Source organism: Papaver somniferum, chromosome 2, assembly GCF_003573695.1.
Source record: "Papaver somniferum cultivar HN1 chromosome 2, ASM357369v1, whole genome shotgun sequence".
NCBI classification, from domain to species: Eukaryota; Viridiplantae; Streptophyta; class Magnoliopsida; order Ranunculales; family Papaveraceae; genus Papaver; species Papaver somniferum.
In genome coordinates this window covers 12,863,965-12,878,090 of record NC_039359.1, presented here as the reverse complement: position 1 = coordinate 12,878,090, position 14,126 = coordinate 12,863,965, and the positions used below count along the sequence as shown (strand labels likewise).

Sequence of the window (14,126 nt, the reverse complement as noted above, 5' to 3'; positions counted from 1 at the left end):
AGAAAAATTGACATCCTTGACTTCAAATTTCTTTTTGTAATGATCTACCAAGATATCTGCAATTTTATTCTGCTCGGACACCATGTTACCATCGACACTTTCTAAATCAGAAATATTATTTTGTGATTGTCTTATTTTTATACTTGTATGGAAGATAGTTGTATTAGCACCACCCTTCATTACCCACTCCATTCTAGATTTTGCTCTCATTAATTAATTATATTGTTGGGAAACAACTTCATGATTGACTCTTGCTGTTACCAAATTATTAAGTAATTCAATATTTTCAGGATCAACAGCAGATAACAATGAGGATGACAATACCACATCTTCTGTGGTATTCACTTTTCATCTTAAGTCACCAAATACTTCCCAATTCCACTTCTTGAAAATTTGCTCGAGTCTTTTTGATTTATTCAAGAAGGAAAAACTCGGGTTACCTGCAATGTCTTCTCTCCATGATTCTTTGATCAGATCCAAAAAGCCAGGATGAGAAGTCCAAATAGATTGATACCTGAAAGGGGAATTCACTGGTTAAAAAGAATTAACAACTGCACCAAACATGGCACCATGATCTGACTACCCCTAACTCCCACCTTATAACACCAACCCTCGTACCTCTCCAACCATTTTATACAATAGAATGCTTTATCAAGATCACACAAATTTTTTTTCCTTCCAACCCTACTATTACACCAAAAGTATTTAATTCCTCATTTTGTAGCTTGTAATAAATTACAAGATTCTACACAGTCCCTAAAGTCTTTCATTGATATTCTCAGAGGTCTTCTACCTCCCAATTTTTCTTCACAACTTAATACTGCATTAAAATCTCCTATGATCAACCAAAATTCATTTCACTAATTACCATCAACTCCTCTCACAAGTCTCTTCTGTCAATAGTAACACATGCAGCATGAACACCTGTCACTAATACATCTCCAACTTTTACTGTAATATCTTGTCTTGTAGATGACACCACTAAAGGTCTTGATAAAGAAGAATGCCAGAACAACCAGATATTTCCTTTAGCACTATCACTAGAGTTGTAGATAATCATCTGACTCATATCAGGTAGTTTCAGACTCTTAATACCATTACTAGATACTCTGATTTTGGGTTTAGCTACCCAAAGTAAAGATGGACTAAAATTATTAACTAAATTTCTTGGTTTCTCTTTGGCTTGAACTCTTTTCAAACCCCTGACATTCCAAAATAACACTCTCATTGAGATTAAGTGATATGAGAAGTATTAGAACTTCCCACACCAGTATTTAATTTAACTGAATTAATGGCTTATTTTCTTGTTGTTACATTAGGTATACCCTTAATATTTTTTCCTTTCACAGGTTTACTTACAACTTTGGGAAAAAACTTGATCTTGTTTCTCAACTACCTAAATTAAGGATTGAAACTTACTTGGAGAAGCAATATTCTTATTAACAGTGCCACCATCTACTGGAGGATTACTAATCTTCCTAGCCTTAGGTGTTTTACCAGTCACTTCTTTCCGACCCTCCATGTTTGCCACTTCAGAATTAATATTGGATAAAACTTCAGCAGTTATTAACTCATCTTATACACCATTTGATAATACCGGATCCACACCAACAATTATAGGTAATGATGGAATACTTGTCCCCACATCAATAAGTTTTTCAACCGACAATAAAGGAAATTCTTTAGGAGACTCTAATATACCAATAAAAAGCATTATATTTCCTTAAAGAAGAAACACTAGGAATATGGGTGGAATTATAGCATCCACTTCTTCACCTTCGCTCAGAAAATCTTCACAAACATGTGAATGAACCAAATTCTTGCAACCACTGGGATAAAAACAGATATCAAACCTACCAGAATTCTGCATTGTAACTTTTTTAAGAGTATATCTCAATTGTTGTTTTTGAATAATTTGAGTCTTCTCCCCTTGTACTTGTTCCTTCCTTTTCAACCTACATTCTGTAACCAAATACCCTACTATTTTGCAGTAGTTGCAAAACTAATTTCGAGATTCTAACAACTTGTTCAAACTTGCAATATTTTGACTCCACCCAAACCTTGTTAGGGATAGCCTTCGCTAAAACAATTTATACCAAAATACTAGCATAATAACCAATCTCTTTCTTCAATATAGTTGAATCCACATGATTTGGTCTTCCAATTTCTCTACCCATGGACATAAGAATATCCTCCTTCCAATGTTCAATGCTTAAGCATGGAAACATAATCCATACAAAAGCACTGGAAGATTTTTGCAATTCTAGTTTGAATTCATGTTCCCAATATCCGAGTTTTAAATGTTGAGATTCTACTTCCCAGAAACCTTCATATATAGATTTCATATCCTCTTTATTCTATAATTTGATAATAAAGAAACCCTTACCAATAGGAATGAATTGACAAGTACCTCTAAGACTTCATTGCTTCCTTAACCCCGATTCAGCAATTGTCGTCTTCATTTTAACAAAATCCAATCGACCTATCAAACTATATTTTCATTCATTTAAGATTTCATCAATAACCTCATCAGGAGTTATACACTGATGCACTAGAGTTATTTTGAACAAAATTCGATTCAAATCTGAATTTTTTTGAAATCTTAGAATCTAGTCGAAAATCTGATTTTTCTGACATTTTAACGTCAAATTTCAGACATGTTAACACCAATCATTACTATAAAACTAACCTCTTAAGAAATCAATGCATAAGTAACTATCAAACAACACCCGAATTGATGAAGATGATGTACTGAAATCGAAATAAAAAAGTCACGAGTTGATCACCAAGTTGATCGACAAGCTATCATTTGGTGATATTCTTCAGTATCCAAATCTGAAGTTTGCAAATCTAGATCTGATTATTTCGGTAATCTAGATCTTGATAGATCTAAACCGGATAAAGAAGTTTATTGATTTAAACATAAGATCCTTGGTCGCGCTCAAATAAAATCTCTGATTTACTTCTTAAGATTAATAAAGCAGTTACCAAAAGATTAGTCATTTACAGTTTGGAAGACGATCCAAAGAAGTTGGGTTTTTGAAGTTTTCACAAAGGCTGAAGCAACTTAAGATAGTGGACTCCATTTTAGGATTCACGTGTGTTAGCCATATTGGTTGCAAGCGTAGGGGTACTAAGGAAACTAGGTAACTAGGGGTAGTTGATTTGGTCTCAGTTATACGAAATTGGCAGTAGTCTTTGTATAATGTCTTAATTATGAGAGTATTTAAAACTGGACTAGGTCCCGAATTTTTTCTGCATTTGCAATTTCCTCGTTAACAAAATCTTGTTGTATCTTTACTTTTACTTCCGCAATTATAATTATTTTTAATTATAATTAAAATTAAATACATTGTACGTTAATCAAAGACTTTTATATGAATAGACTGATCAATTATTGATTCACGTCAATACTCGTGTAAAGTTTTGTTGATAGGTAAAAACGATTTGCTGGTGTTTGAGGAAAAGTGGAGGGTTATGCAATAGGAGGATCCTTAATTGAGCAAATTGCCTAAACCTTTAACAGTTGCAATGCACGGGAGTGCTTTGAGTTCGAGAGATCAATCTGTATGACTCCTCCTAAACCAATACAATGGTTGTTCCAGAATCAATTTGGTCACAAAGAGGGATGAGGGTAGATATGTAGGAGGGAAGCTGAAAATTTCAATGATGATTGAAGAATTGTGGATGTCTTGGAGACTTCTGAAAGTTTGATGAACCGTCAGCGAATTCTGATCAGATTGATTGAGTTCTGTTAAGTAGTATTCGACTGACATATGTTGAATTGAGTTAAGTTATCTTCAGATCTGTTCAAAACATATATTGATGACCCTATTTATATTGCAGAAATAGTTAACACATTGATCTCTAGTAAGTGTGACGGTTGCAGAGGAGTGGAAGAATATGGGAGTGAGAAATCGTGGTTGAACCAGTTCCACATTGCGTGGGAGACTTGGTTGATTTTCTATCCACTACTTTGCTAACTCCTTCAACTACTTGCATGACTTACTCACACTTCCCATTGTGGATGTACTGTTGCATCACACGTGTTATAGGCCGTCAAAACCCTAATGAATATCCCCCCATGTGACATGATTGATGTCTCATATATGTGGATCTTGCAAGGCATACGTGTATTTAATTGGTAAATTGTTGACTTAGCTAGACCATGAGTGTTATCCTTGATGAGTCGAGCATAATTGACGAATGTGATATGCTTTGTGACTCGTGTATTGAGCATAAGGTGTATGCTGGGACAACAATAATGCATAGATATCGAGTCTGATGAATTGTGATGTATCATGATTTGGATTGATGAATATCGGTATAATGAGATTGCTCGATCATGGACCTGTTGTGATATGTCGAGTATTTGACAGGGAATGTTGATTTATGTAGAGTACTCATTCCTGATCTATATATATATGTCATGAATGGTAATGACAAAGTAGTAGTTAGATTATTAGTAAGTATTTGACTCGATTGTCGTCCAATAAAATATTGGATGATCGTCCAAGTGGATGTCCATCCAAATCGTGTTTCACCTTGGACAGTCGAGCAACAAAAATGTTGGTATTATGACCGAACATTAAACATAAAATCAAATATTTATAGTTGGATCAATATGAAAATTATTGATGTCTCTCAGAATTATAATAAATGGATAACCCTGGATCCCCAAAAAGAGAGTTTTTCGTTGTGGGTAGAGATATCGACTACCCAGTGGGTATGAGGACCGACCATTGGTGGTGGAAATCCCGGCTGATCGGTGTATGGAGAATTGTCCAACTGATGGAAGAGGATTCACCAAAATATAGCGGACTATCCAAAATAAATAAAGGAATTTGGACCGGCCGGCCATGGTGGTCCATGGGCCACCATGTCGACAATCGTCCATTCCTAAGAATTTTAGTATTTTTGTTGGACGTTTGTGCAATATTTTGTATTTCCAGAAGAGTTTGATCTTGACTGAAACTCTCAATTTTTGTACGAATGAGCAAGTAGGATTTTCGCTTAGTCCAATATTTTAGAATATTAAAATAATGATATTTTAATATTTATTGGTGAGAAGGCCTGACGATCGTGGGACCATTTGATTTTGTAGGCTTTTTGGAGAATTGAGCAATATTTGAAGAAATATAGAAAACTAAGCGTTTGCACGAATGTGGGAAATCAAGAGTTGTGGAATAATAATAAAATAAGAAAAAGTGAGGAGGCGTGGGACCGACTGGACTGGTCTCGTGCGCCTCCTCTTCCTCTCATTTATTTTATTTTTCGTTTCCTTATTTGCATAGCTCTCCATACATCCACATTCGTCCATATTTTTGGGAGCTCGTTCAAGCATTATTACTAAGTATACTCACACCATTTTCTCTGGGCTTACTCGGCGGCGACCTTATGCCCGAAAGGTAGATATTTATCACTGATCCATGGATTTCAGCTGAAAAAATCCGTGAATTGAAGTAATAAAATATAGTGATGAAAACAGAATATTTTCTTAGAATTGAATTGATGAATATTGCACTAGAATTCATTAATTTATGGTTGTATACTAGTAGGCAATATGCATGTTTATTCTGCATAGTCAGGGAACATTTGTGGCATCCTGAAGACGTTATTGCTCTATACTAGTGGTCAATCCATCTAGGAGTCGTACAATCATTCTCGACTCTATACAAAAGTGTATACTAAAATATGCAGAATATTGAAAGCTCAGCTGAGACACTTTAATAATTACATGTTCATGCGTTCTTTGAAAAGGCTACACACTCAGTCAGAGATCATCGTGACATGAGCTTTCATGTCTAAATTCTAATATATGAATTTCATACATTCGTCTGAAGCTAGGTCAGAAATGTACAAAATTGTGATTTTATGATTTTAGCCTTTGTAATAAAATCCACCATCAACATTTAGTCCCTTGCTAAGTTAGAGACAGTCATATTCTGCAGTAAGCATTGGATGGTGATTTTAATCATAGAAGAAATAAGTAATTGAACTTAGTCGTCAGAGATGTTACCAGAATCCTCGATTTGATCCAATGATGTCACGTAGGAGCAATGGTTTGAATGATGATCCTGACAGTATGATAAAGCGTTATCCAATGAGCATGAATTGATGAAGCACCGATGATTGGGTGGTGGAATGACCAACTTGGTGGTTTTAGCATTTACGGGCCCACGAACCAAGAGAGGAAATCCTTATCTAATTAGGTTTAGGAAATAAAATTAGTATAAAAGGGAATAAAACCCCCTTCTTCTTTTTTATTTCTCACTGACCAGAAAACTTATCATCTTTCTCCACCTTCACGTCTAAGCAACAGGGAGGAGAAGGAAAAAAATTTACCGGCATTTTCACTGGCCGAGCACTGCCGACCGATTTCTGACCAGATTTCGATGCCGACACAACAAGTTTTTTTTTATGGATGCCTGTCCAATAACAGTTAAAAAAAGGTTTTATGTAAGTGAGCTTTCACGATATATATTAGAAGAATGTACGTTTGTTCGATTTCGAAAATTGAACGATTATCCATGGTGGAATATTATTTTTTTTAATTTACTGAGTTAGCTCACAGATTTTGTTATTTTAAAAAACAATTTTGAAAAAGTGGACACTGGTTCATAGTAAAAAAAAAATTTACGTGAGGTAATCACATTTTTTTAATTATTTTGAAAATTAAATTTTGATTTTGAATAACGAACTTTGCTCGTTTTTGTTGGTATTTCAACAACTCTTTGTGAAGAAACGATCAAGTCCGTAAAGTATCAACTCTTGTGCCATAATCACTAATTGCTAGTGAAAATGTAAACATGCAAGAGTTTGGATTGTTATCGTTTTGTAGGCGCATATCGTTTTTAGTTGATGTGAGCATCTTTATCAATCAGTATTGTTGCGCCTCAATTCGTGCCTCGCTAAGATTTGCATCTTGTATGAATGATATATTGAAGTAGAAAATGTCACAAATATTTCGTAGAGATGTCAGACGATTGTTATGATGATGCCTCCAACGATGGCGATGGAGAAGAAGGATCATTAATCAAGAACACACCAAATACGGACGATGAATTTTTTGTAGTCAGTATAGACCCGAAAAATGTCCTGCAGGTAACGTTTTCGTCTTCTGGTGTATCCTAGGGAAATTATTCAGAGATAGCTGGTATCTCCTAACCAATAATTCAGTTATGCCTGCACGGAGGACATTATTCTGCTTCGTCCATAAACTTCAAACTTTCTCGAATACCTTTATTAGACTTCTTAGGAAGGACAAGGCATATGCTAGGTCATGACCATGTTCGAGCCATGTTAGATGGTGCATAAATAACTGAGGTCATCAGGGCGGCTGAATATTTGTTCATTAATCATGATGTGCGAGGTATGGTAGCTCCGCTTGCTCGTTGGTGCATTCCTACTCACACTTTCATATGGATATGGGGAATATTTACCATCACTTTGGAGGATGTGGCAGTTTTGTTGCATCTTCCTGTTACGGGTAATCTTCCTGAAAGGTCCTCAGCAGAAAAGACTGCGATGTCTGAAGTCTTGACAGCTAAGACGCATGACATGATAAAACGTCTGGCAACTGTTATCCTCAATGGTTGAGGTATTGGTGGAAGGTAAAGAATGATCCCAATAAGCCTGCATATAATACATTGACCATTGCTACTTTCTTTTGTTTGTGGTTATCGAGAGATTTGCTTGAAGATGATGGACTTTTGTTGAAGCCGTTTGTATCTCCTCTCCCTATCAAGGTGGCTAAAGGTGGAAAACTTCACATTGGCAATCTATTCCCGGGTTCATTATTTTCTAACCTGGACTCCTTAGTTATAGAAACAAGCGTATCTAATAGCTTTATGAAAATTGAATCATATACTAATTCATTGTTTCTCCAAGCACTATTGTGGAAACGCTTCAATAACTTTGCACATATCTCTCACAGTGTCTTGCAAAGGCCACGTGCTGATTCATGTCATGCTTTCTATGAAAAACACAACGCAAGGGTCTTGCACCGGTCTATTAAACTTCCTCAGTCCAAAACATGTCTCATCGATGAGTCTGAATTTAATTTCCTCCCATGGGTGTATGTTCCTCCTTTTATTTCTCAGTTGATTACTTTTAATACTAAAGAGAACATCATTTTGGAATCTAGTACAAACCTTAGTGATGGTCAAAGATCTTTATGCTGAGCTGTACTCCCGTCCATTTAGTAACAGTGATATAACAAAACTTTCTTGTGGAAGAATATAATATCAACGGGGAAGCGCGGTAGATGGTTCTTGATAAATGTGTCCCGATTGTTCGAATTGGTAAGCCATCAGTTGAACAACTTAGCTTTCATACTAATCTTCATTTTCTTTTTCTTTTTATTTTTTTGTTATAAGATTTCTAATAGAGGAGTGTATTACGTGATCATGTAACCTAACCAATACGATTGATAATATAACCAAAATTAGTGGAAATATATTTGTTTTTATCTTCCTTTAAAAATTTCAAAAATAATAAAATTACCAGTTATATGTTTTCTTATATATTACACGTGTTAGTTTTAATTTTAATATTAACCTAGCATTTAATAAAGGTAGTCATGACATTTCATCTCGTATCCTTAATATTTTTACTTAGTCGAGCAAGAGATATTATTTTATGCTAACACACATTTGATCCTAGAAGCAACTAACTTAGAAATGATTTTGTAAGACACCATACAAAGACTGGTAGGCCTAAGAAAATCTGTTGCACCTTTTGAATAAGTATTTTCAGGAATAAGAGCAGTAAAGTTATAATTTAGCTGATTTAGGAGATGGTGAGAGTGAAAGAAAGCTTGTACTATTTTCAACACATCACCAACAGTTTCCCAGATCATTAGTAGAAACCAGGTGGGAAACCACCTGGTCCTAGTATAGTCCAGGGTTTCACATCAAAAACAACTTTTCTAACCTCAACCGCATTTGGTATGGCTATTAACATTGTGTTGTTAGAGTCGCTTACACTAGCATACACATTGTTGAGATAAGCATGAAGATTTGGAGGGATGGATGTTCTACTCATGCTACTAAAGTATCTTAACAGTTCATATTTAATATCTTTTCTATCGTCTAACCAAATTCCTAAATTGGATTGGAGGGATTCATCCTGGGTTTTTCATCTTCTAAAGTTGGTTTCCTGATGAAAGTAAACAGTATTTCTATCATCCAATAACACACCATCTTTACCTCTTTGTCTCTAAAAGTCAGCTTCAATATTATGCCAATACTTGAGCTTTTGAATCAGATCACTAACTCTTCTAGAGTTTTGAGAACTGTCATTACTAGTAAGAACAAATAACTGAGATTCAAATTAGCAATTTGAGTATTTATATTACCAAAGTCATGATAATTCTGGTGCCTAAGTGATAGACACATTTTTGTGTCCGATTTGTCTCGATTCTATATATTGTTAGGGCTCATTTTTGTACTTATTATAGTGTTTTATTTATTTGTAGGTATTTTTGGCTAATAAACATTTTTGGAAAAAATTGGCTCGAAAAGTTGTCGGAAAGCACCCGGAGGAAACTTGCTATTCGGACCCCTGTTTTGGATAAGGGGCACCCCCAGGACACCCCTTAAGTCAGCTGATAAAGGCACCCCTACTATGGATATGGGGCGCCCCCCTTTCTTCACAAATTCAAATTTCAAATTTGGCGGGAAAACAAACCAGCATGCATGCAGATTAGGGTTCGCATTCTTGGGAAGATTTAAGGAGATTCAATCTCGGATTTTTGTTGGGCTGGACTTCCTAGAGCATAACAGGGTCGGTATATGTGATTGGATCGAATGAATTGGGTTAGATCGACCGGGAGAAGGAAACAGAGGTGTTGTGGTCACGGGTTGTTGTTGGAGTATTTTTCGACAATTGAGGGAGATTAAAGGTTAGAAAAGCTTCCCCAACATTCGTAGTTATCTGATAAAGTGTTTGGAAGTATTGGGAGAGGTCAAATACGCGTGAAGAGAGTTTGGCAGAAAGAAAACTCCGAAACTTGCTGTGAAGATAAACCAAGATTTTGGGGGAGATTTAATCGAGCTGTGGCCTATGAAAGGAGAGGGGATAAGTCATATAAGAGGTACGAAGCCTTTCAGAGAAGTTTAGAACACCACAGAGCTCCAGAGATCGAGTTGCAGGAAAACACCTTATTCTGCTGCTGCTGCTGAAGAGGAAGAACACGAAGAACATTGACGCACAAGCAACTGTCGCATCAAACTATCGTTGTTTCAAAGCAGTACCTATGTGTCGTTCATCACAGCGGTTGCATTAGGTCTTTAGCTACTATTTCTCCCTGTAACAGTGATTCTGCAACACCAACAAATTGTTGAGAATCGTCTGTATTATCACTTTTCATCTTTTTAATCATCTTTTGAGCCATAAACAATTATTTTGAGATCATGATTAATATGAGGAGATAAACCCCATTGCTGAGGCGATAGAGGAAGCTATTTTTCCAACAAAAAGCGGTACAATCTATTTTATTTAATTTATTGCAATTATTATTATGATTATTTGCCTTGAACTATTATTGAATATGATTTTTATTTGAGTGATTGTGATCTATTTTGATGGAGTATGCTTAGTTTATAGACTCTTGATGCTTCATACTTGGTATTTACAATTATTACTTTTGAAAATCTATTAGTTGCAATATTTTAGAATCAAATTAAACGAGAAAATTGCATGAATATAAATATTTGGACCAAATCACTTTGAACTTGGAAAATAGTGGAATCTTAGCCTCAGTGTTATTTTAATATTGATACCAATTTTGTCAGTGTTTGTTATAATTATTAGCGAGTTTTCTATTTAGTTTTGAATTTAAGTCTAAAGTTATCCTTCACAAGTTCGAGAATCGAATCACTTTTTATCATTATCTACAAATCACATCAGCTTTTGGCGTCGCCTACGCGGACTTGTTTTTAAGGTTTTAGATTTTTTTTATTTTTATTTTTTTTTTGTTATTATTTTTGTTCTTTTTTATGTTTTTGGGTATTTATCTAGTGTCTACAGGTTCTGGATCATAAAGAAAATTGAGCCAAAGAGTTTGGTGATTTCATAAAGACTTGGAGCTAAAGATTAAAGCAAAAAGAACAGAAAAGAAGACAGTTTTATTTTAGACAATTTTAGTTTAGGGTTTGTTTATTTTCTTTTAGAAAAAAAAAACTGTATTAGGGTTTATTATTTTTTAATTTTTCTTTTCTTTTTGGACTTTTGGACTTTGGGACATTATTTTTTTAATACCCTACGGAAGGGTACTTTAAATATAAACTGTTTGCAGAGAAGGAGGACAATTAAGATATTGTCTCTCCACCTTGGGTTCGTACACTTGACATCGGAGTCAGTGGCCCAAGTCGACTACAACCGATTCATCCCCCGTCTGGAATGGGAGGTAAGATTCTAAACACTCGCGAATCCCCTGTCAGCGAGTTACTGGACTCCTTCGTATGCATATATGTTGAGGACTGAATACAGACATTTATTTTTCTAGTAAAGGGCAAGGCCTGACCATACAAGATAAGGGTTCGGATTTCATCACCGTTCTCTTCTTGCCCGCTTTAGGAACACGTAGCCTACGCGAACCTAAGCCTAAAATTTTGACTAGAACGAGACCGATAGGGTAACGAGCTTAACAGAAAAGTCATTCGAAAAATATTGGTTACTCTTTTTAGCATACTTCGAAGTTCTTGACGGTTTCTGTAAGTTGAATGCGTGACTGCGCCGCCTTGTAATACCGGTGAGGCCGTGGGTATCAAATCTCCACCGAAATTCCCTCGCCTCTATTCAACTTACTTTAACTCGGATTGATTCCAGAGGGGTTTGCTTAAATTGTCATGAATTCCCGTTCGAAGGATTAAAAGCTGGTCTAGAAACAATCTAAATGGAGCCATCATGCTTTTTGTTTGTTAGAAATCAATAGGTTTGATTTGGTTGAGTCGGACTTGATCTGTATTTGCTTACCCTTCCAATTTAGAAAATTCTATTGTATGCCTGAACGTAAAAGAGACGCACTAGGTAGATTTGTTAAAGAGAAACCTAGTAGTTCTAAGCGTCCCGATTACCTTAATCTAGAGAGTACGACTTTTGAAGAGTCTGTTTTTGAACGTCCTTTGACTGAGGAGAGAATCCCTGTTGCTCCGATAGCGCCAGAAATGGAAACTTTGAAAGCTTTGTTGAATCCAACTAGGACTACTCGTCCCTCATGTATCAGGTTAGCTGAGACGGAAGCAACTTATGAACTTAAACCTGGGACCTTACAGCTGCTCCCAATATTTTTAGAGAAAGAAAATGAAAACCCCTATTTCCATGTTAGGGACTTTGAGGAAATTTGTAGTACCCTCAGGATTAGAAACCTAGATGATGATGCTTTGAAACTTAGGTTATTCCCTCTTTCCATGAAAGATAAAGTTAAATCGTGGATATATAGTTTGGCTTCCGGGTCAATCGAAACGTATGAACAACTTACATCTGCCTTTTTGAACAAGTTTTTCCCTAGGCACAAAACATCGTCTATTAGGACGCAAATCTGCACGTTTTCTCAACAGGATGGAGAAACTCTGTATAGGTATTTGGAAAGGTTCAATGATTTATTAGCCCAATGTCCTCATCATGGTTTAGGGAAGATTAGGTTATTTCAGATCCTTTATGAGGGTTTAGATTATCCCACCGCAACCGCAGTAGAATCTATGTGTACTGGTGGATTTGAGAACCAAACAGTTGATGACGCGATGACATATTTGCATGAAGTCGCCGAAAAGACCCAACAATGGAAAAGTAGTAGGGGACCCCAGAAAACAATTCTTCTCGGCAGAGGAAACGTTAATAGGGTAGAAAGAGGCTATGAATCAGATGCCAAAATTGCTGCTATAGCGAAAAGGTTAGAATCTTTAGAAGTGGGTAACACTAGTGGTAGATTGGAGCCTTTTTGGGAAGGCCAGAATAATAAAGAGCAAGCCAATGCTCTATATAATAACATTAGATTTGATAATCGTCAGAAGTTTGACCCATATTCAGAAACCTATAATCCTGGTTGGAGGAACCATCCGAACTTTTCATGGTCTAAGGGACAGAGTCAGGGTCAGTCTAACAATTCTAATGCTCCCCCAGGTTTTGGCTACACTAGGAATACATCTGGACCAGAAAATAAAACGACTAGCTTAGAGGAATCTATTAAGATGTTAGAAAAAACTCAGGAAATGTTATCATAGAGCCATGTTAGTTTTCAACAGGAAACCAAACAGAATTTTCAAACTAATGCTCGGAGCCTTGCTAAGTTAAAACTTCAAGTCGGACAAATAGCTAAGACCTTAAGTGAGAGAGATAATGGTAGGTTCCCTAGTCAGACTAATCCCAATCCTAGAGAAGTTCATGAAGCAGGTACAAAACCATCGAATCAATTGAATGCTATTAGAACCCTTAGGAGTGGTAGAATAGTATACAATCAGGTAACCATGCCCGATAGTGAACATACTGTAGTTCACCCCTCAGAACCACTAGCTAAGGAAACTGATAAAATTTATGATGATGCCAACTCAGTTCCTGAGAGGTCTAATTCTGTGCCTAGAGCCCAATTTCCTCAGCTATTAGTACTAACAAAGAAGGAATCGAACTTTAATGACATATTGGAGGTTTTTAAGCAAGTTACCATAAACTTTCCTTTATTAGATGCAATTAGGCAAATTCCTGCTTATGCCAAGTTCCTTAAGGATATGTGTACGCGAAAGCGAAAACTTAGCATCCATAAGAAAACCTTTTTATCTAGTGACGTAAGTTCAATTATTCAAAACACTACAACTCCAAAGTACAAAGACTCAGGTTCCCCTACCATTGCTTGCACAATAGGTAAACGCCGGGTAGAAAAAGCTTCACTTGACTTAGGAGCCAGTGTGAACCTACTTCCGTACCATGTGTACTTACAGCTAGGACTTGGTGAAATGAAACCTACTCAGATAACATTGCAGTTAGCTGATAGGTCTGTTAAAATTCCTCGAGGTGTTATTGAGGATGTCCTTATTGAGGTCGATAAGTTTATCTATCCAGTTGATTTCGTGGTCCTAGATACTCAACCTGTCCCTGATCCAGAGAACCAGATACCTGTGATTTTAGGT

General features: G+C 36.1%; 1 pseudogene; it reads right to left on the bottom strand.

Moving 5' to 3' along the window:
- Positions 1 to 12,534: 12,534 nt before the first annotated feature.
- On the bottom strand, positions 12,535 to 12,634 carry LOC113354587 (annotated as a pseudogene).
- Positions 12,635 to 14,126: the final 1,492 nt, after the last annotated feature.